Source organism: Nothobranchius furzeri, chromosome 2 (assembly GCF_043380555.1).
Source record: "Nothobranchius furzeri strain GRZ-AD chromosome 2, NfurGRZ-RIMD1, whole genome shotgun sequence".
Taxonomy (NCBI): domain Eukaryota; kingdom Metazoa; phylum Chordata; class Actinopteri; order Cyprinodontiformes; family Nothobranchiidae; genus Nothobranchius; species Nothobranchius furzeri.
In genome coordinates this window covers 100,704,795-100,725,456 of record NC_091742.1, presented here as the reverse complement: position 1 = coordinate 100,725,456, position 20,662 = coordinate 100,704,795, and the positions used below count along the sequence as shown (strand labels likewise).

Here is a 20,662-nt window from a genome sequence, read left to right as displayed (position 1 = left end):
TGGACAAACATTTGCTCATAAGGGAAGCTTGAAGAGACACATGAGAGTCCACACAAGACCAAAGCCTTTTGCTTGTGAGCTCTGTGGACAAGAATTTAGCCACAAGTGCAATTTGAACAATCACATGAGAGTCCACACAGAACAGAAGTTTTTTGCTTGTGAGCTCTGTGGACAAAAATATAAACATAGGCGTAATTTTGAAAGACACAAAAAAGTCCACACAGGACAAGATATATGTGTTTGTGAGCTCTGTGGACAAAGATTTGTTCGAACGGAACACTTAGACAGACACATGAGTGTCCATACAGGACAGAAGCCTTTTGTTTGTGAGCTCTGTGGGAAAAGATTCAGACAAAAGGGAACTTTAGACACACATATGAGAGTCCATACAGGACAGAAGTCTTTTGCTTGTGAGCTCTGTGGACAAAGATTTAGTCATAAGTCAAGTTTAAACGGTCACATGAGAGTCCATATAGGACTGAAGCCTTTTACTTGTGAGCTCTGTGGACAAAGATTCAGACAAAAGGGAACTTTAGACACACATATGAGAGTCCATACAGGACAGAAGTCTTTTGCTTGTGAGCTCTGTGGACAAAGATTTAGTCATAAGTCAAGTTTAAACACTCACATGAGAGTCCATACAGGACTGAAGCCTTTTGCTTGTGAGCTCTGTGGACAAAGATTCACACACAAGGGAAATTTAGGCAAACACATGAGACTCCACACAGGACAGAAGCCTTTTGTTTGTGAGCTCTGTGGACAAAGATTTAGTGTAAAGTCAAGTTTAAACCGTCACATGAGAGTCCACACAACACACAAAGCATCAGTTTAACTCTAATGATTATTATTGTAATTCTCACATCGTTAATGTTTAGTCGTTTAGTCAGTGGTTTCAGGTTTGGTTGGTCAACACAATCCTCCCAGACCTCCTCCAAGTCAAACTGTCCCATATGAACGTGCCTGACCCAATTCTGACGTACAGGAAGCAGAAAATGAGGCTGGGGAAGAATGTCTCTGACCTGCAGACCATCAGCACCAGTTCTCCTCAGGGCTGTGTTCTCTCCTCTCTGCTCTTCTTCCCGTACACCAACGGCTGCACTCCAACCACGAGTCTGTTGTCATGTGATGAAGGAGCTATTCCACCGAAGATTTTTTTTACCCTCTCTCCTTAGATGCCTCTGACAGAACTAATCTGCATGAGACTTCCTCAAGGTCATGCATTTTTTTCTTAACTGCTTCCTTTCCAGCCCAAGAGAAGAATGAAGACAAAGGACTCTTTCCTTTTAATAAATCAAAGAACTCTATTTTTAATAAAGCTAATCAAACAAAGTGTTAGTCAATAATATAATGTTGACCAATCTGTGAAATGACAATGTTATGATTAATATGTTTTAATAAGTAATATGACTTTAATCTAGCTGCACTAGGCATGCTGATCACACGTAATGTAAACGCATGACACATTGCTGTTACTGATCCAATCAGAACCTTCCTTTCTGAAGCGTGGTTTAGTCTCTGTGGTGTTTATAAATCTGTCCCAACTTTGATTCGACCAGAAATCAAAACATCCAGATTAAAGGAGTGTGGGGCAAGTAAATAGTGTAAGGTTATGAAGTTCGGAATTTTCAGCTCCACACAGCTGCCCCTGTACACAATAACACCCGTGTATAAAAGCCAAGGTCGGGTGTTCCTCAGACTGTTTACATTCCAGGAGAAGAGTCCGAAGGAGAAGAAGAACGCTTTTACTTAATCAAAGTACTTTATTTGTGATTAAAAAAATTAAGCAAAACATATGTTGATCATATCCAACCCCTCTCCAGGTCTCGGGTTCCAGAGCCAATGCAATGTGTCGAGGTGAGTCCGACTATATCTAGCCGGTACCGCTCAACCTCTGCCACAAGCTCCGGCTCCTTCCCCGCCAGCGAGGTGACGTTCCATGTCCCAAAAACTAGTTTTCTTGTCCGGGGATTGGACCGCCAAGGCTCCCGCCTTGGTCTGCCACCCGATTCGCATTGCACCGGACCCTTCATGTTCCTCCTGCGGGTGGTGGGTCCACAGTTGGACGAGCCCATGTATCCGGTTCGGGCTGGGCCCGGCCGGGCCCCATGGGCGAAAGCCCGGCCACCAGGCGCTCGCTCACGGGCCCCAACCCCAGGCCTGGCTCCAGGGTGGGACCCCGGTAACCCTCCGGGCCGGGTACTCCGACTCTTCGTTTTAACCGCCATGAAAGATCCTTCGAACCGTTCTTTGTCTCACCCTTCACCTAAGACCAATTTGTCATGGGAGACCCTACCAGGGGCACTAAGTGCCCCAGACAACATAGCTCCTAGGATCATTAGGGCACTCAAACTCCTCCACCACGATAAGGTGACGGTTCAAGGAGGAGTGCAGCAGTGGCAGTTGCCGAGGCAAAATCTCGGGCGTGGGAGGAGTTTGGTGAGGCCATGGAGAAAGACTATCGATCGGCTCCAAAGAGGTTCTGGCAAACTGTCCGGCGCCTCAGGAGAGGAAGGCAGCAACTCGCTCACACTGTTTACAGTGGGGATGGGGAGCTGCTGACGTCAACTGAGGCTATAGTCGGACGGTGGAAGGAATACTTTGAGGAGCTCCTCAATCCCACCAATGCGCATTCCGAGGAGGAACCAGAGCTGGGAGGCCTGGGGATGGACTGTCCGATCTCGGGGGCAGAAGTTGCTGAGGTAGTCAAACAACTACACAGCGGCGGAGCCCCGGGGGCGGATGAGGTTCGTCCTGGGTATCTCAAGGCTATGGATGTTGTAGGGCTGTCATGGTTGACACATCTCTACAACATTGCGTGGTCATCGGGGGCAGTTCCTAGGGAGTGGCAGACCGGGGTGGTGGTCCCCATCTTTAAGAAGGGTGACCTGAGGGTGTGTTCCAACTATAGGGGGATCACACTCCTCAGCCTCCCTGGAAAGGTCTACGCCAAGGTACTGGAGAGGAGGGTCCGATCGATTGTTGAATCTCAGATTGAGGAGGAGCAATGTGGTTTTCGTCCTGGCCGTGGAACTGTGGACCAGCTCTATACACTTGCAAGGGTGATGGAGGGGGCATGGGAGTTTGCCCAACCAATCCACATGTGCTTTGTGGATTTGGAGAAGGCTTTTGACCGTGTCCCCAGGGGCACCCTGTGGGGGACGCTCCAGGAGTATGGGGTGGGTGGCCTTCTGTTAAGGGCCATTCAGTCCCTTTACCAGAGGAGCGTGAGTTTGGTCCGCATAGCTGGTAGTAAGTCGGACCTGTTCCCGGTGAGGGTTGGACTCCGCCAGGGCTGCCCTTTGTCACCGGTTCCGTTCATCACTTTTATGGACAGAATTTCTAGGTGCAGCCGTGGTGTGGAGTGTGTCGAGTTTGGTGGCAGGAGAATCTCGTCTCTGCTTTTTGCGGATGATGTGGTCCTCCTAGCTTCATCCAGCTCTGACCTTCAGCTCTTGCTGGGTAGGTTCGCGGCCGAATGTGAAGCGGCTGGGATGAGGATCAGCACCTCCAAATCTGAGACCATGGTTCTCGACCGGAAAAGGGTGGCTTGCCACCTCCAGGTCGGGGGAGAGGTCCTACCTCAAGTGGAGGAGTTTAAGTATCTCGGGGTCTTGTTCACGAGTGAGGGTAGGAGGGATCGGGAGATCGACAGGCGGATTGGTTCGGCGTCTGCAGTGATGCGGACGCTGAGCCGATCTGTCGTGGGGAAGAGGGAGCTGAGCCAGAAAGCCAGGCTCTCGATTTACCGGTCGATCTACGTCCCAATCCTCACCTATGGTCATGAGCTTTGGGTAATGACCAAAAGAACGAGATCGCGGATACAAGCGGCCGAAATGAGTTTCCTCCGTAGGGTGGCCGGGCTCAGCCTTAGAGATAGGGTGAGGAGCTCGGACATTCGGGAGGGACTCGGAGTAGAACCGCTGCTCCTCCGGATCGAAAGGAGCCAGTTGAGGTGGTTTGGGCATCTGGTCAGGATGCCTCCTGGACGCCTCCCTGGGGAGGTGTTTCGGGCATGTCCTGCCGGCAGAAGGCCCCCGGGTCGACCCAGGACACGTTGGAGAGGTTACATCTCCAATCTGGTCCGGGAACGCCTTGGGGTCCTGCCGGAGGAGCTGGTGGACAAGGCCGGGGAGAGGACGGTCTGGAGCTCCATAGTTGGGATGGTGCCCCCGCGACCCGGACCCGGATAAGCGGAGGAAGACGAAGACGAAGACGATATGTTGATCAATAATAATCAAGTGAATGATCTGTGGAATAAAGATGTCATGATTTATGTGTTTAATGAAAACAGGACTATTGCACAGACAGACTGACCCTCATCTCCATAGAAACGCATGACACATTGTTCCAACCAATCAGAGCTTTCGGCTGCCACAGGAGAATCTGGCTTGTTGACTTAAAGTGTCCAATCCGCTTTACTAAAACTTATCAACAATTCAGAGATATAAAACAAGGCAACGCCATTTTAAGCTCAGTTCCATTTTGACTTCAGTTCTGTTCACCGTCATCCCAAAGAGAAGCACAGACTGGCCAGATGTGTTTTCTTCTTTAAACTAAGAACTGCGAAGTTGGAGATTTTCGTCGTTTAACAACCAGACGACATCCTTTCAAAATAAGAGCACCTGCTGACGCTGCCGACTGGTACCGGGGTCGACCCTTCAGACGGGCTTTGACGTGCTGCGACCGCTGCTTCGACAGCTCCAGTACACATCCGAGGTTCTTGGACCTGGGATTTCCTGATCTACCTGGGAGGCCCCCCACTGGGTACGTACACGGCAAATTAGCAGCTCATGTCATCACTTTATAAGCCTCGTGATATCTAGTCATAACAAAGACGACCAGATTCAATGACGTCAGCCTAAGGAGTCTGAACCAACCACACACACACACACACACACACGCACCATCACAACATCCAAATCCATTTTCATCCATCACAGAGTTAGTCCTGGTAGATTGTTAAGAATTTATAGTTAAGAAATTAAAGATTCTCAAACGATCCCAACTCTCTCTCTTTTCTTGTCTCAAAGTCAATACAGAGTGTTTAAATGAACTCCCTGATGATAAAAACAATCTATTCTTCTGATTATAATAAGTGATCTACTTGCAGTGTATTAAAATACAACTCTAGATAGTTACATCACTCTATTCCGTTACAATAGGATTCATGTTCATTCTTGTGAAGCTTATGGGTGATGAAGCATTTTAAATATTCACACAGCAACTCTTTAAAGTCAACAGCCTGAAGACTAAATGTAAGCTTGAAAGATAAGTAACCTGAGAATATTACAATAACCAACAACTCAAAATGTTGAGCAAATGTCATGGGGGGGGGGGGGGTGCAAAATCAAAAGCAGCATTAAACTGAGCAATCAAAAGCAAAACTCAAATATCAAAGTGTCATCATAAAGAAAGTTCTACTTTCCATTTTGTTCTACTGCTGTGGCCAGTCAGCAGGATCCATGGGGCCAGCAGCTCCTACATGTTCACACACATCTGTTGAAGCTGATGATGGTGTCTCTTCAGGCTGTTGGAGTGGAGCACTGAGTCTGCTGGTGTTGGGTTCTTCTTCTGTGAGAAAATAAACACACACACACACACACACACACACACAAAGCAACTTAACCCTCTGATGCATGAATTAAGAACAGCGCCACTTTCATGTTCAGTATTCCTCGGTCATGTGCAGTGATGCTTTTCATTATTTTTAATGTTACTGGACTTTTTATTTTATTGATCTTTTTTTTAATCTGTTCTATGAAAACATGAATAAAATGATCAAAAACAGGTGGAAGTGGGGAATATTTGAAAAAACTTATGTCTCACTCTCAGGTGCTCTTCAGCATTAAATAAATGTAGAACATGAGGAAGAAGAACCGGTGATCTGAGGCACTCTGAGGTTTTCATTTATTAAACAAGGAAACACCGACGCGTTTCGGTACGACCTTCTTCAGGTCATAAACCTTTCTGCCCTGAAGATGACTCACTATGTCACAAAAACTAACGTCCATCCTTTTTTTTTTACAAATTTACAGCCTAATTGACAATAACATCTTAAGGAGACAATTTCAGATGTGTATGTTCAGATTATTTAATATTCTCAATGCTAAATCAATGCTGCACTGATTGTGCCAAAAACAAGTGTCTGGTGTGGATTTAAATAAATTAATTTTGCATATCGATATATGTGATAAGCCGTTTAATTTGAAAATGTCCGTTTCTACTGCTGATTACAAATAGCCTAACAAGTAACTTACTCACCTGGTTCTAGATGCTGAGATTGTAGCTCAGTAAATGTGCTGCTGCGTGATGCCTGGATGAAGACGCTGCAGCGTAAACAAGAAAGAGACGCCATAAGATGTCATGCTGTGTTTAGGCTGTTCTCACTCCCCGCCGGGCCCGGCGGCAGCGCGGGAGTCCCCGCCACGGCCGCGGCGGTGCCGCCCGCCCGATGTGTCGGACAAAGTTGAAATTTTGCTACACCCACACCTAACGTTCTTCTGATATACAAATATTAAATTCATATTGTATGCGTACTTAAAACTTGAAACTAAGTTCATAAAAAGGCTGCAATCAAGCTCCAAAAACCAGTAAAAAATCTTACATTCTTCATCATCACAGTGAGACTCAACATTGTCTCACTGCATCTGGACACGACGATTCAAAAGTAAAATGAATGGGTTAAAGTTACAGATACTGTATTGTGTGTGTAAACAGCTAGCGAGGGTCCGTCCGTGGACCGTGCGTGGCAGGAGAGGCAGTTAGCTACAATGCTAACGCAAAAAGTTCCTTTGCCAAACTTATAAAGTCTACATACCTCTGCTTTGGGCCCGTTTTTTTTCTTCCTCCTTCCTTCGCTTTCGGCATGCTGATCCCGATGGCTTAGGTGTTCTTTTCATCGTAAAATATCAAAAGTTTCAACGCGACGACAACAGGATGTCCTTCTGTGCTACCCACACACGTGATCTACGACACCGTTAACGGTCAAATGCTTCAGAGCGGTGGCCCAAGCGGGAGCTCGTCATGCAGCCAGATCATTAGAATTTAAATATTGATGTTTTAATTTCATGTCATTTCAGAAGGGAATTTTGAGTATGTAGAGAGTGCATTTCATATTACAAACATAAATTTAATAAACTTTTTTTTGTTTTGCACCCTGTTCATCAGATGGAGCCCCACAGGGCCGCCTGTGTCGCATGTCAGCAAAGCCGGCCCTGTGGATGGAAAACTAAGGTGGAATGCGAGGTTTGAATGTGTGAATGAATCTCAGCAGGTTTCTTTCAGAGAGAGAAGCGCGTTCTGGGTGGGAAACGTTGTTTGGCAGCTAACCCAGTTGTTTCTTAGAGAGAACAGCATCTGACATAATCTGTGTGCTACCTCACCCCTCAGACCACCCTCTGTGTGGATCCCAGGGCCTGCTCTGGGTAATTTGGTGCCCAAGGCGAGAGTGCCCATTTGCCCCCCCCCCCCCCCACCTCTCACCCAAACCCAAGTCCACCCACCCACCACACATTGGAAAAAGCAGCTCCACAGTTATTCCTTAGTTACTAAATTTTTATTTTAAATATTCCCACAGCAACTCTTTAAAGTCAACAGCCTGAAGAATAAATGTCAGCTTGAAAGATAAGTAACCTGAGAATATTACAATAACCAACAACTCAAAATGTTGTGCAAATGTCATTGGGGGGGGGGGATGCAAAATCAACAACTGTGCAATCAAAAGCAAAACTCAAACATCAAAGTGTCATCATAAAGAAAGTTCTATTTTCCATTTTGTTCTACTGCTGTGGCCAGTCAGCAGGATCCATGGGGCCAGCAGCTCCTACATGTTCACACACATCTGTTGAAGCTGATGATGGTGTCTCTTCAGGCTGTTGGAGTGGAGCACTGAGTCTGCTGGTGTTGGGTTCTTCTTCTGTGGGAAAATAAACACACACACACACACACACACACACACACACACACACACACACACACACACACACACACACACACACACACACACACACACACACAAAGCAACTTAACCCTCTGATGCATGAATTAAGAACAGCGCCACTTTCACGTTCAGTATTCCTCGGTCATGTGCAGTGATGCTTTTCATTATTTTTAATGTTACTGGACTTTTTATTTTATTGATCTTTTTTTTCATCTGTTCTATGAAAACATGAATAAAATGATCAAAAACAGGTGGAAGTGGGGAATATTTGAAAAAACTTATGTCTCACTCTCAGGTGCTCTTCAGCATCAAATAAATGTAGAACATGAGGAAGAAGAACCGGTGATCTGAGGCACTCTGAGGATTTCATTTATTAAACAAGGAAACACCGACGCGTTTCTGTACGACCTTCTTCAGGACATAAACCTTTATACCTTGAAGATGACTCACTATGTCACAAAAACTGTGTGTTCAGATTATTTAATATTCTCAATGCTAAATCAATGCTGCACTGATTGTGCCAAAAACAAGTGTCTGGTGTGGATTTAAATAAATTAATTTTGCATATCGATATATGTGATAAGCCGTTTAATTTGAAAAAGCCCGTTTCTACTGCTGATTGCAAATAGCCTAACAAGTAACTTACTCACCTGGTTCTAGATGCTGAGACTGTAGCTCAGTAAATGTGCTGCTGCTGCGTGATGCCTGGATGAAGACGCTGCAGCGTAAACAAGAAAGAGACGCCATAAGATGTCATGCTGTGTTTAGGCAGTTCTCACTCTCCGCCGGGCCCGGCGGCAGCGCGGGAGTCCCCGCCACGGCCGCGGCGGTGCCGCCCGCCCGATGTGAAGGACAAAGTTGAAATTTTGCTACACCCACACCTAACGTTCTTCTGATATACAAATATTAAATTCATATTGTATGCGTACTTAAAACTTGAAACAACCTTCATAAAAGGCTGCAATCAAGCTCCAAAAACCAGTAAAAAATCTTACATTCTTCATCATCACAGTGAGACTCAACATTGTCTCACTGCATCTGGACACGACGATTCAAAAGTAAAATGAATGGGTTAAAGTTACAGATACTGTATTGTGTGTGTAAACAGCTAGCGAGGGTCCGTCCGTGGACCGTGCGTGGCAGGAGAGGCAGTTAGCTACAATGCTAACGCAAAAAGTTCCTTTGCAAAACTTATAAAGTCTACATACCTCTGCTTTGGGCCCGTTTTTATTCTTCTTCCTTCCTTCGCTTTCGGAATGCTGATCCCGATGGCTTAGGTGTTCTTTTCATCGTAAAATATCAAACGCTTAAACGCAACGACAACAGGATGTCCTTCTGTGCTACCCACACACGTGATCTATGGCACCCTTAACGGTCAAATGCATCGGAGCGGTGGCTCAAGCGGGAGCTCGAAATGCTGCCAGATTATTAGAATTTAAATATTGATGTTTTAATTTCATGTCATTTCAAAGGGGAATTTTGAGTATGTAGAGAGCGCATTTCATATAACAAACATGAATTTAATGAACTATTTTTTATTTTTTTTTTATTTTGCGCCCTATCCATCAGATGGCGCCCCAGGCGGCCGCCTGTGTCGCCTGTCGACAAAGCCGGCCCTGGTGGATCCGGAGGTCAAAGGAGGATGTTGTCAGCCTCAGGGTACTCGGTCCGGTAGAGAAGACCCGAGTGGAACCGACTCTCTGGTCCAGAGTTGTCGCAGGGTACACAGTATTGAGCTTGCGTCTGGCTTATCTCTGAAGGAGTTTTTACGTCAACTGGATACAGGTGCGTTTATTCGAAGCAATTCTATCGGCGTGACAGAATGCTTAGTAGAGACTTGGGCGGCCGTCCCTCGTCCTCTGGTGGGTTCAACAACTGAACTTACAGCTGCAGAAATTTGGTTTTAACAAAACCTCAGAACACGCCCTCTCAGCGTAAGAAAGCTTGTTGTTATGGAGTAAAGACATGTGAGGTGGTTACCTTTACCCTGGATTCTCCTCTGTGTGAGGTGGTTAACGTGCAAGTGACCTTCTGGTTTACTCAACACACGTCACTGATTATCATAATAATTATTATTATTACACAAAGCATAATAAGTTATTTCAGTAATTAAAATACATTTATACTGAACCAAGATGATTATTTATGATAATTGTAATAAACAGTAATAAAGTGAAAGAGTTTATTCAAATTATTATTGTGAAATCTTGAAGGAAAGACCGTTCCTGATGAGCATGTGCACGCTAACTCCAGCTCAAATAAATAAAAGGAATAAATGGACTGACTCTTAAAGCCTAAAAGGAGACATCATCCTTTTAAATTCTTCTTTTTTACATCTAAATCATTCAGTTGGGGTCTAAACTCAGTGGAACTGCAGTTCTTCGGTCTGATTTCCTCATTATTGCTGCTCTACAGACCCCTCATCTACCCCTGTTCTGAGGAGAGTCTGAGAATGAGCCGTTTTTGGGTACTGTCTCTTTAAATGTGGAGAAGGAGCTGCAAACTCCGCCCCCCTCCACAGAGCAGACCTACTCTCCTCCCCCAGTCGGACTTTGTAGTTATAGAGAAATCATGGAAAGAACCGCCCTCTCCACGTTGCGCAACACTCTCCCAGCGCCTGTTTACAAGTAGCTGTGTGGGTTCTCTCCGGGTCCTCCGGCTTCCTCCCACAGTCCAAATTCATGACAGTCAAGTTGATTGGTCTGTCTAAATTGTCCGTAGATGTGAGTGTGTGTGTGTCCAGGCACTCTGTCCAGCGTGTTCCTCACCTGATTCCCCAATGACCGCTGGAGATGGGCACCAGCACCCCCGCGACCCTACATGGACAAGCAGGTTCATAAAATGGATGGATGGATGGACTTAGCAGTTGTAAAGTGAAAATGACAATGTTTATGTTAACACATTTTCATTCTCAGATTTGACATTTCAAATTGAATTCAGTACAAATTTTGCTGGAGTGTTATTAGAAAATTAAATCTCAAATGTTTTTTTATTTATACTTTTCATTAAGTCACAGATTAAGCAATGATGAAGAAGAAAATCAAAAGAAGTTTGGAAGATTGCTTATTAATTTTATTTATGAGTCAAATTTGGCAGTTCTAATGTGAAAATTAAAAATTAATTCTGCTACTGCATAATCATTTAATTTCTGGTACACATACGCTTCCATATGATTCTTCCTTACTTTTATGTCTTATCCAAAAAATTCCAGTAATTGAGAAAAAAATAACATTTCTCTTTTTACACAAGATTCTATAAACTAACAGGACACACACTGTCAGTAAATTTGGAAAAATGTAAAATAAAACCAGAAAAGGGGCCCAGAGAGCTGCAGAGTGAGTCAGGGATAGGTTTCTACTATGTGCCTGAAAAGAAATCTGTCCTAAAGGCAAAATTCAAAAGCAGCGAGACTCCCACTTGGAAGTCTTTCACTGCTTTTGGAGCTGGCCATTAAGAAAATTGGCAATATTAGTTAAAAAAATATCATTTCCCTTATTTGTGAAATGAACTTTGACAAAAATATCCCTGGACTGTCGTGTCTGATGTGAGGATGCACAACAACTGCACCATTTAATTAGTAATAAGTGTAGCCATAACACTGTTGACAAACCTCCAGTCTTCTCCATTTTTGGAGGTTTTACACCTGCCCTCCAGCTACACCTTTGGGTGATGGATGAGAAGAAGATGACCATATGAGGGTGCAGAAGGTGAAGCTGGTGGAGGTCCTTCTCCATCATGTTGACCAGCATCACACTGCTGACCACCCCCATGTCATTGCCGCCACAGTGGATGAGAAGGACATCAGGAGCTGCTCTTCCTCACAGGGACTGGAAAAAGAAGGGGAGAAGGTCTTTCCACCTCAGTCCGCCCAAGCAAACCAGGAGACACGGACTTCAGGGAGGCCAAGCTACACCTGCTGCTTTGTGTAAGCTGATGTTGAAGACTCAGGCAGCCATGGTGGCCTTGTAACAGATCTAAAAAGAAAAAGTGTTGTAATAAAAGAGTGAACCCCTCCCAGACCTCCTTTCATGACTGCTAATCAGCTGATTTATTTTTGTGATCATAGTGAGTTACAGTAATCCTAATATATTTTATTTCTATTGCACAAAGGACACGTTTTCATTACTGTTATCAGGTTCTCTCTGTGATTTTGCTTGTTCCACTGGGTTATCTTGTGCTCATTTTATGGGTCTCTTTTCTCTTTGTGAACGAGTCCTGAATAAAGGCTACTTGGCTTTAATTGTGATAAAAGTTTTGGGAGATACAAACAACTATTACGTTTTAGAAGTATCGTCGTTGTCTTCCTCCGCTTATCCGGGTCCGGGTCACGGGGGCAGCATCCCAACTAGGGAGCTTCAGGCCGTCCTCTCCCCGGCCTTGTCCACCAGCTCCTCCGGCAGGACCCCAAGGCGTTCCCGGACCAGATTGGAGATGTAACCTCTCCAACGTGTCCTGGGTCGACCCGGGGGCCTCCTGCCGGCAGGACATGCCCAAAACACCTCCCCGGGGAGGCGTCCAGGAGGCATCCTGACCAGATGCCCAAACCACCTCAACTGGCTCCTTTCGATCCGGAGGAGCAGCGGTTCTACTCCGAGTCCCTCCCGAATGTCCGAGCTCCTCACCCTATCTCTAAGGCTGAGCCCGGCCACCCTACGGAGGAAACTCATTTTGGCCGCTTGTATCCGCGATCTCGTTCTTTCGGTCATTACCCATAGCTCATGACCATAGGTGAGGATTGGGACGTAGATCGACCGGTAAATCGAGAGCCTGGCTTTCTGGCTCAGCTCCCTCTTCACCACGACAGATCGGCTCAGCGCTCGCATCACTGCAGAGGCCGAACCAATCCGCCTGTCGATCTCCCGATCCCTCCTACCCTCATTCGTAAACAAGACCCTGAGATACTTAAACTTCTCCACTTGAGGTAGGACCTCTCTCCCGACCGGGAGTTGGCAAGCCACCCTTTTCCGGACGAGAACCTTGGTCTCAGATTTGGAGGTGCTGATCCTCATCCCAGCCGCTTTAAACTCGGCCGCAAACCTACCCAGCAAGAGCTGAAGGTCAGAGCTGGATGAAGCTAGGAGGACCACATCATCCGCAAAAAGCAGAGACGAGATTCTCCTGCCACCAAACTCGACACACTCCACACCACGGCTGCACCTAGAAATTCTGTCCATAAAAGTGATGAACGGAACCGGTGACAAAGGGCAGCCCTGGCGGAGTCCAACCCTCACCTGGAACAGGTCCGACTTACTACCAGCTATGCGGACCAAACTCACGCTCCTCTGGTAAAGGGACTGAATGGCACTTAACAGAAATCCACCCACCCCATACTCCTGGAGCGCCCCCCACAGGGTGCCCCTGGGGACACGGTCATAAGCCTTCTCCAAATCCACAAAGCACATGTGGATTGGTTGGGCAAACTCCCATGCCCCCTCCATCACCCTTGCAAGGGTATAGAGCTGGTCCACAGTTCCACGGCAGGACGAAAACCACATTGCTCCTCCTCTATCTGAGATTCAACTATCAATTGGACCCTCCTCTCCAGCACCTTGGAGTAGACCTTTCCAGGGAGGCTGAGGAGTGTGATCCCCCTATAGTTGGAACACACCCTCAGGTCACCCTTCTTAAAGATGGGGACCACCACCCCGGTCTGCCACTCCACAGGAACTGCCCCCGATGACCACGCAATGTTGCAGAGACGTATCAACCATGACAGCCCTACAACATCCATAGCCTTGAGATACCCAGGATGAACCTCATCCGCCCCCGGGGCTCTGCCACTGTGTAGTTGTTTGACTACCTCAGCAACTTCTGCCCCTGAGATTGGACAGTCCATCCGCAGGTCTCCCGGCTCTGGTTCCTCCTCGGAATGCGCGTAGGTGTGATTGAGGAGCTCCTAAAAGTATTCCTTCCACCGTCCAACTATAGCCTCAGTTGACGTCAGCAGCTCCCCATCCCCACTGTAAACAGTGTGAGCGAGTTGCTGCCTCTCTCTCCTGAGGCGCCGGACAGTTTGCCAGAACCTCTTTGGAGCCGATCGATAGTCTTTCTCCATGGCCTCACCAAACTCCTCCCACGCCCGAGATTTTGCCTCGGCAACTGCCACTGCTGCACCCCGCTTGGCTATCCGGTACCTGTCTGCTGCCTCCGGAGACCCACAGACCAGCCACGCCCTGTAGGCCTCCTTCTTCAGCCTGACGGATCCCCGCACCTCTGGTGTCCACCAGCGGGTACGGGGGTTGCCACCACGACTGACACCGGCCACCTTGTGACCACAGCTAGAAACAGCTGCCTCAACAATCGCAGAGTGGAACAAGGCCCACTCGGAGTCAATGTCCCCCACTGCTCTCAGGATGCGGTCAAAGCTCTGCCGGGGGTGGGAGTTGAAAACCGTCTTAACAGGTTCTTCTGCCAGGCGTTCCCAGCAGACCCTCACTATGCGTTTGGGGTTGCCAGGTCTACACGGCATCTTCCCCTGCCATCTGATCCAACTCACCACCAGGTGGTGATCAGTTGACAGCTCGGCCCCTCTCTTCTGTCATGGTCAGCCCCGGCCTCCCTGACTGTGTCTCTCCTGCCTTGATTAACCTTATTGTTCTCACCTGTCCCTCATTAATCTGCCCATGTGTTCCTGATTTCCCTGTGTATTTATACCTCCCTCCTTGTTGCTGTCTTTGTGATCAACTGTGTCAAAGCTGTGCTGACTTATGGCATTGAGTGTGAGGAAATAACGATCTTTCCACATAATCCAGTCCTCTCGGACCACTTTCTGATAACCTTTGAGTTTTTTATAACTGAGTTCTCGAGACATGAAAGTACATTTCACTATAGTCGGTCTCTATCTGACAACGCTGTTGCGTCTTTTAAATCAACTGTTCCATCTTTACTGTCCTCAGCATCTCAGAGGAACGTAGCAGAGGCAATGTTTTCAGTTCTAGCCCCTCACAAATTGATGCCTTAGTTCATCATGTGAATTCCTCTTTACGTGTGGCATTAGATGATGTAGCCCCTTTAAAAAAGAAGGTAATTAGGGACAGGAAGTTGGCTCCCTGGTTTAACTCTCATCTACGAGCCTTAAAACAAAACTCTAGGAAATTGGAGAGATCATGGCGCTCTACGCACCATGAGGAGGCCTACCTATCCTGGAAAAATAGTCTTGTGCTATTATGTCATCTTCTTCTTTTAACTCATACAGTCTTTTCACTAAACCCAGTTTCACACATGCATCCCCTCCTAGGATTGTACTAACATCTTCCTGTGTGATTTCAAACAATCTCATTTTCGTTCCCTTTGTACTCACAGGTAAGCGCTTTCTTGCCCAACGCTGCCACCTTGTGGCCGAAAAAGGAAACTAGCTTTGTTTTACTAGCTCAACATTTTCCTTTCAGTCCAAGGGCTTTTAAATGTTTTGAGTCACATTGCATTGCAGTCCGCTCCGGTGTCCAGCTTACAGATAAGTTCTTTGTCTTTTATTTTTAATCTTTCAGTCCATGCATCTTCCATTTTATCCGACCTGACCTCTGTAATGTTTTTTCCTTCTGTTTGGAGCATGCCGAGAAACATCTCAGTTTCACTTTCACTTTGATTGACAGCATGCACCTTCTTCCCGTGCTGCCTCCTCTGATCAGTGGATCTGCACATCCTTGCAAAATGATTCTTTTTACTGCACACTCTGCAGGTTTGACCTATTGCTGGGCTGTTTTTTCCTTGTTTCCACCCACATCTGTTACAACTTGTCTCGTTCAGATCAGGTTTCCTTGTTTTCGCTGCACTTTTTACGTCATTCGGTCTTGCTGTTCTCAGTTTGTTGACTTCTTCTTCAGTAAGAGCTTTCACTTGACTGGTTGTGATCTCACTCGCCCAACATACATCTATAGCTTTATCCAATGTGAAATCAGCTTCTCTCAGAAGCCTTCCTCCCACTTGATCATTGATTATGCCGCAGACTATTCTGTCCCGTATCAAAGAGTCGTGTAGATCACCAAACTCAGTCTTTAGCTCTATTTTTTAGTTCCGTTACATATGCGTCGATGATTTCAGCTTGTTTCTGTGCTCTCGTGAAAAACATGTGCCTGATGTATGGTAAATTTTTCCTTGGCTCGCAGTAGTCCTGAAACTTCTTCTTTAGCACAGCGATTTTATCTTTTTCCTCTTCAGAGAAATTAAAAGTATTACATACTTTTATGGCTTCTTCCTCGGCCACGTGTAGGATTGTTGCGCATTGCACCTTTTCCCCCGTCTCCGCTATGCCGCTGGCGGTGCAGAACAGCTCGTAGCGTTGCAGCCAGGTTCTCCAATTCTCCGCAAGGTAACCTTGCAAACTGAGGTTCTGTGGAGGCTGAAACTGTGCCATTTTCTTTCCGTTTATTCTTCTGACACCATGTTGTATTAATGAATCAGGACCACAAGTTGTTTAAGTGAATCAACTTTATCTCTTGCTCCTAGCCTCACATGTTACAGTCATCTTGAACACCATTCTCTTATGCTCCACCCCCCAGCTACGGGTGCCCGCATATACAAATCTCAATACATCACACTGAGGAAGTTTACAGCCACGAAAGAAACTTCCAGCAAGGTTAAAAAAAACCTTTTCTGTGTTTAAAAAGAACCAAAAATGCAACGTCATACTAAAACAAGTCACTTTAGTGTTAACCCTCTCAGGCTCAAAATAAGTCTTGATTAAAGGACGAACAACTAAGTCCTTCAGGGGAACTTCTGAGTTAAAAATGCTCATGAAGTACGTATGTGGAGTAACCAGGTAGGTAGGTTTTTACGTTGCTAATCTGCAACGCCTGCCTCCAGAGGGTTAAACAAATTATTAAATCTGAAATCAGCTTTAGTCTTCAGTTTGTTCTCAATGTGCATGGCATAACGGATGGTGGCCCTCGGTAGTTTAGAAACTCTGGATGCGGCCCTGCTACTGTCTCTCATCAGAAGCGCACGCGAAGCACCGCAGCTAGAGAGGAAGAAGCCAGTGGCTTTTCAAAATAATGTAAAAAATTTAACGTTTCATGATATTTAAATTATTTCAAACTACGATTGTGGTTAGCATAAGTGCGCAAATATAGGCTATATATGTCACTTCTTACGTTGTTGTACAGTAGTGTAACTGGTTGGGATTTGTTATGGTTGGACTTTTATGTTGAAGGGATGTTCTTGGCCGGCTGTGTGCAGAGTTCCGGTTCGGTTGTTTAGAAGAAAACGAGCTAGTGTGATCGGAGATCGTTAACGGTGTTTCTGCTGGAGTTAAGACGTGGGCTGCGGCCAACAGTAACCCGGAATAAAGATCCGAAACGGAAACAACAAGTTGGAGTCATTAGCATCTCTTAGAAAAGGCAACAAAAGTGTGTTTTATAGGTGTGGTGGCTTTTGTTGAGCCGTGGCGGTGCGACACGAACTAGTTTAGCCCAGCAGAAAGGCCCCGCGGCTGGCTGGACCCAGCTCGACACAGCAGCAGAGCGGTAAGCTTCATATCACTCTAAAATGTCGGCTAACTTTACTGTACACGCTCATTTACGGGCATTAGCAGCGTGCTAGCATTAGCATCCGACCCGCTAACGCTAGCACAACATGCTAGTAAAGCTAGCACCCAGATTAATGTGGATTCTGACGATTTTCGTGGAATAAAACGTGATCTGGGAATTGTGATGAACGCCTTTTTACACCAGATGATAACCTTCCACTGACTGTAGCAGCAGAGCGCCTGTGTGCCTCCGTGAGTGTGATGTGATGTTAGCATCCAGTAAAGAAATCTTGGGCTGCAGCTATCGAATATTTTTGTAATCGAGTACTCTATCGAATATTCTATCGATTAATCGAGTACTCTAATAAATTACCCTTTTGCGTTTGTAAAGCATTATATCAAACACCATGCTATAAAATATGAAAGACCTCTTAAAATGAGCAATTGCCAGTTATTCTTCAAGTTTATTCAAAATTAGTTTTCAAAACTTCAGCACTTAAACTTTACAGTAAATGCGAGCGGCTGCGGCCCAAACAGCAACAGAACCGCTCAAGGCGCATGCGCAAACATGGCTCGCCAGCTGTTTCCCTATTAACACACGTCCGTTTTAATTTCTACACTTTTTTTGTCTCACACTAACAAGGATTGTCGAGAAAGCATGTTTGCCGTGGTTATGTCAAATTACACTGATCACACAACATTTGTTTACTTTCTTTCGTTTTCCTCCGCCACTCCTAAATACCCGTGTCCTCCTGCAGCAATCCTGAGGGACAACGGACATCAATAACAAGTACACAGTAAAAAGTCAGACGTGTTGTAAAAACTGCTATTTTTTAGCACATTTTAAGACCGACGTGTTGCTACCAGACCCACCGTGTGAGCTGAAACTTGAGTGCTACAAACGAAAAAGTCGCAGTGTCCGCAGAATATATAGAAATACAGGCTAAAATGCATTATCATGTAGAGGCTCTGAGTCCGCTTGCAGAAGGGACATTTACATGTGGATGTTTCCTGGTCAGGTGCTGCAGCATCGAGGATGTGGTGTTGTGGTAGGCTAAATCCATTTTACAGTATTTACACTGGACTACGTTTTCCGCCTTACGACGTGAAAAATGGTCCCACACCTTTGAATTTTTCTGTCTTTTTCGCACTCCACCGGGATCCACGTTGTCCGCCATGGCTTAAGACAGGGATTCCCAAAGTGTGGTGCGCGCACCCCCAGGGGTGCGCGAGCTGCCGCTAGGGGGTGCGCGACATGAAAAGTGTAATGGCTGCGGAGCTCAGAGAAGTCTGTCAGGTGTCACCATTAGCGTTGCCAGAAAACTCATTTGTGGGTGGGCCAAAGAAAAAGTAAGTGGGCCCAATAAATGTAATTGAAAACAAGTATATTTTACTTGTGTGTGTGTGTGTGTGTGTCCTCCACATGTGCCCTAACTTCATAATAACAATGCGCCGAGCTTCAGCACTCTGGCCTGCGCACGCCGATATGTTCCGTATTTTATCATTTTTAACGGTGTTGGAGAAATCTGAAGGTGGTAATTAACACCCTGTCTCATGCAGGTGTTCTGACACTGTAAACCTCACACGCGCTGAAGATCTGAAGTTTAGAGTGCGTCTGTCAGAGTTCAGACGTGTTCCAGCGGAACCACGGCTCACGGGTGCACATGTGAGCACATCTGGGCTGGGCAGAAGTAATTTTACAACATTGGTTTAAATAGCGCCAATAACGAGACACAGTGACTTAAACGCTGCAAGTTGTGAAGTGCGTTCCATCCGCGAGCCGCATCACCAAGCGGAAAGTGAATGCGTCAAGCATAAACCAAGCTTCGTGGAGCTGTGCCGCGCGCGCACACACACACACACAGATTCAATAAGTGCACGCTGCGCAAACTGCGGCGCGCCGTCAGACTGAAGGCAGAAATGAGAGCTGCCTCCTCTGTGATAAAAAATTTTAAGAGGTTTTATAACAACATTTTTCATTCAAGGTCAAATTAAGATATTAGCATCTATTTTGGGATGATGTATTAAAGTCGGGTCCGCTCCAGCCAGTGACTCCGAACCTGACCACATCTCATGTTACTGCAGCATTTGTTATTCCAGTCCGCGTGGCAGCGGATCGCAGATTCAGCCACACCATAAAACAGCAATAAGTCTGTCTGAGGCTGTCGCGTGCACGTCCCATTTGCCGGTTCCGTTAAAACCCAGTTCCGTTAGAACTTATGAGACAGTGCATCTATCAGGGTTCTGTGGGGGTGTCGGCGAGTTTTATCGTACTAGACCCTGGTTTTGGACGTCCTAATTAGAATCGTATCTTTTATTTTAAAGGTGAAATGACTTGCACGAATAGTGTCCCCAGAGTAGTCCACTTCTTTCAAACTCGTTATCTTTTGGTTAAGATACTAGAGTGAAGTCTGTAGGAAGGCCAATCCTCTCAGCAATTGTTTGGATTATCTGGATTAATAATGCCCCTAACAGCTTATGTGGGAGGTTGGTAACTATAAAATGATTTTTGTTAGTTGATCAGGCTAACATAAATTTATCAATTTATTTAATTAATCCAACCCTCCAGCTGGTAGAGACTTTTTCAACCTGCAATCAGAGCCAAAAATAACCTCTAATATTTTGGTTTTATCGCCGTTAAGACAACTCGTTACAAAAACAACCGCTATCCCCCAAGGAGGAATTAGTTCTAAATGATTAAATAAGAGAGTTAGTTTACACTAGCTCCTGTCTTCTGAGAATCTCCCCAAACTACTCCCCAGCTTCGATCTGGGCTGCTGTTTTTATATCATTCCTGAGACTGCTCTAAACAATGTAAGAGTCACAAGTCATTCTCTCCTGACAGTTTAGGTCAAGAGGTCATTTACCAAATACACTTTTTTAGCTCTACACAAAACATTTTGGTGTCATTATCACTTCATGCAGTATTCACTTGAGGGCACAAAAGTTACATGTTGCACTCCTTATGGTAGCACAGGTCATAAATCTTCATGTTGGTAGCAAATTGTAGGTCTTCCTTCAGCATTCCTGAGGACTTCTGGATCCAAATGGACTGTCTTTTACTCTTCTCCATTCCTTCTTTTCCCGCCAGAGGTGGATCCAGGGGTGGGGCCATGGGTGGATCCAGAGAAGCCAGCCTGCCTCTTGACCCTTGGCCTAGTTCTGTCCCCGACAGCAAGTCCTGAACTCTTGTCCTCTTGACCCTTCTGTGACCCTTGTCTCTGACCACTGTTTCTAAGTCTTGACCGGCTGGGACTTGC

General features: G+C 45.9%; 1 protein-coding gene across 3 annotated transcripts in view; it reads left to right on the top strand.

The window, feature by feature from the left end:
- Positions 1–17,088: 17,088 nt before the first annotated feature.
- The window catches only part of LOC139066236 (gastrula zinc finger protein XlCGF57.1-like), a 39,362-nt gene continuing 35,788 nt past the window's right edge, over positions 17,089–20,662 (top strand). For all 3 annotated transcript variants that reach the window (XM_070548614.1, XM_070548615.1, XM_070548613.1), the window contains exon 1: positions 17,089–17,400. The gene's annotated coding sequence lies outside the window, so the exon portion shown is untranslated. The remainder of the gene's footprint in view (positions 17,401–20,662) is intronic.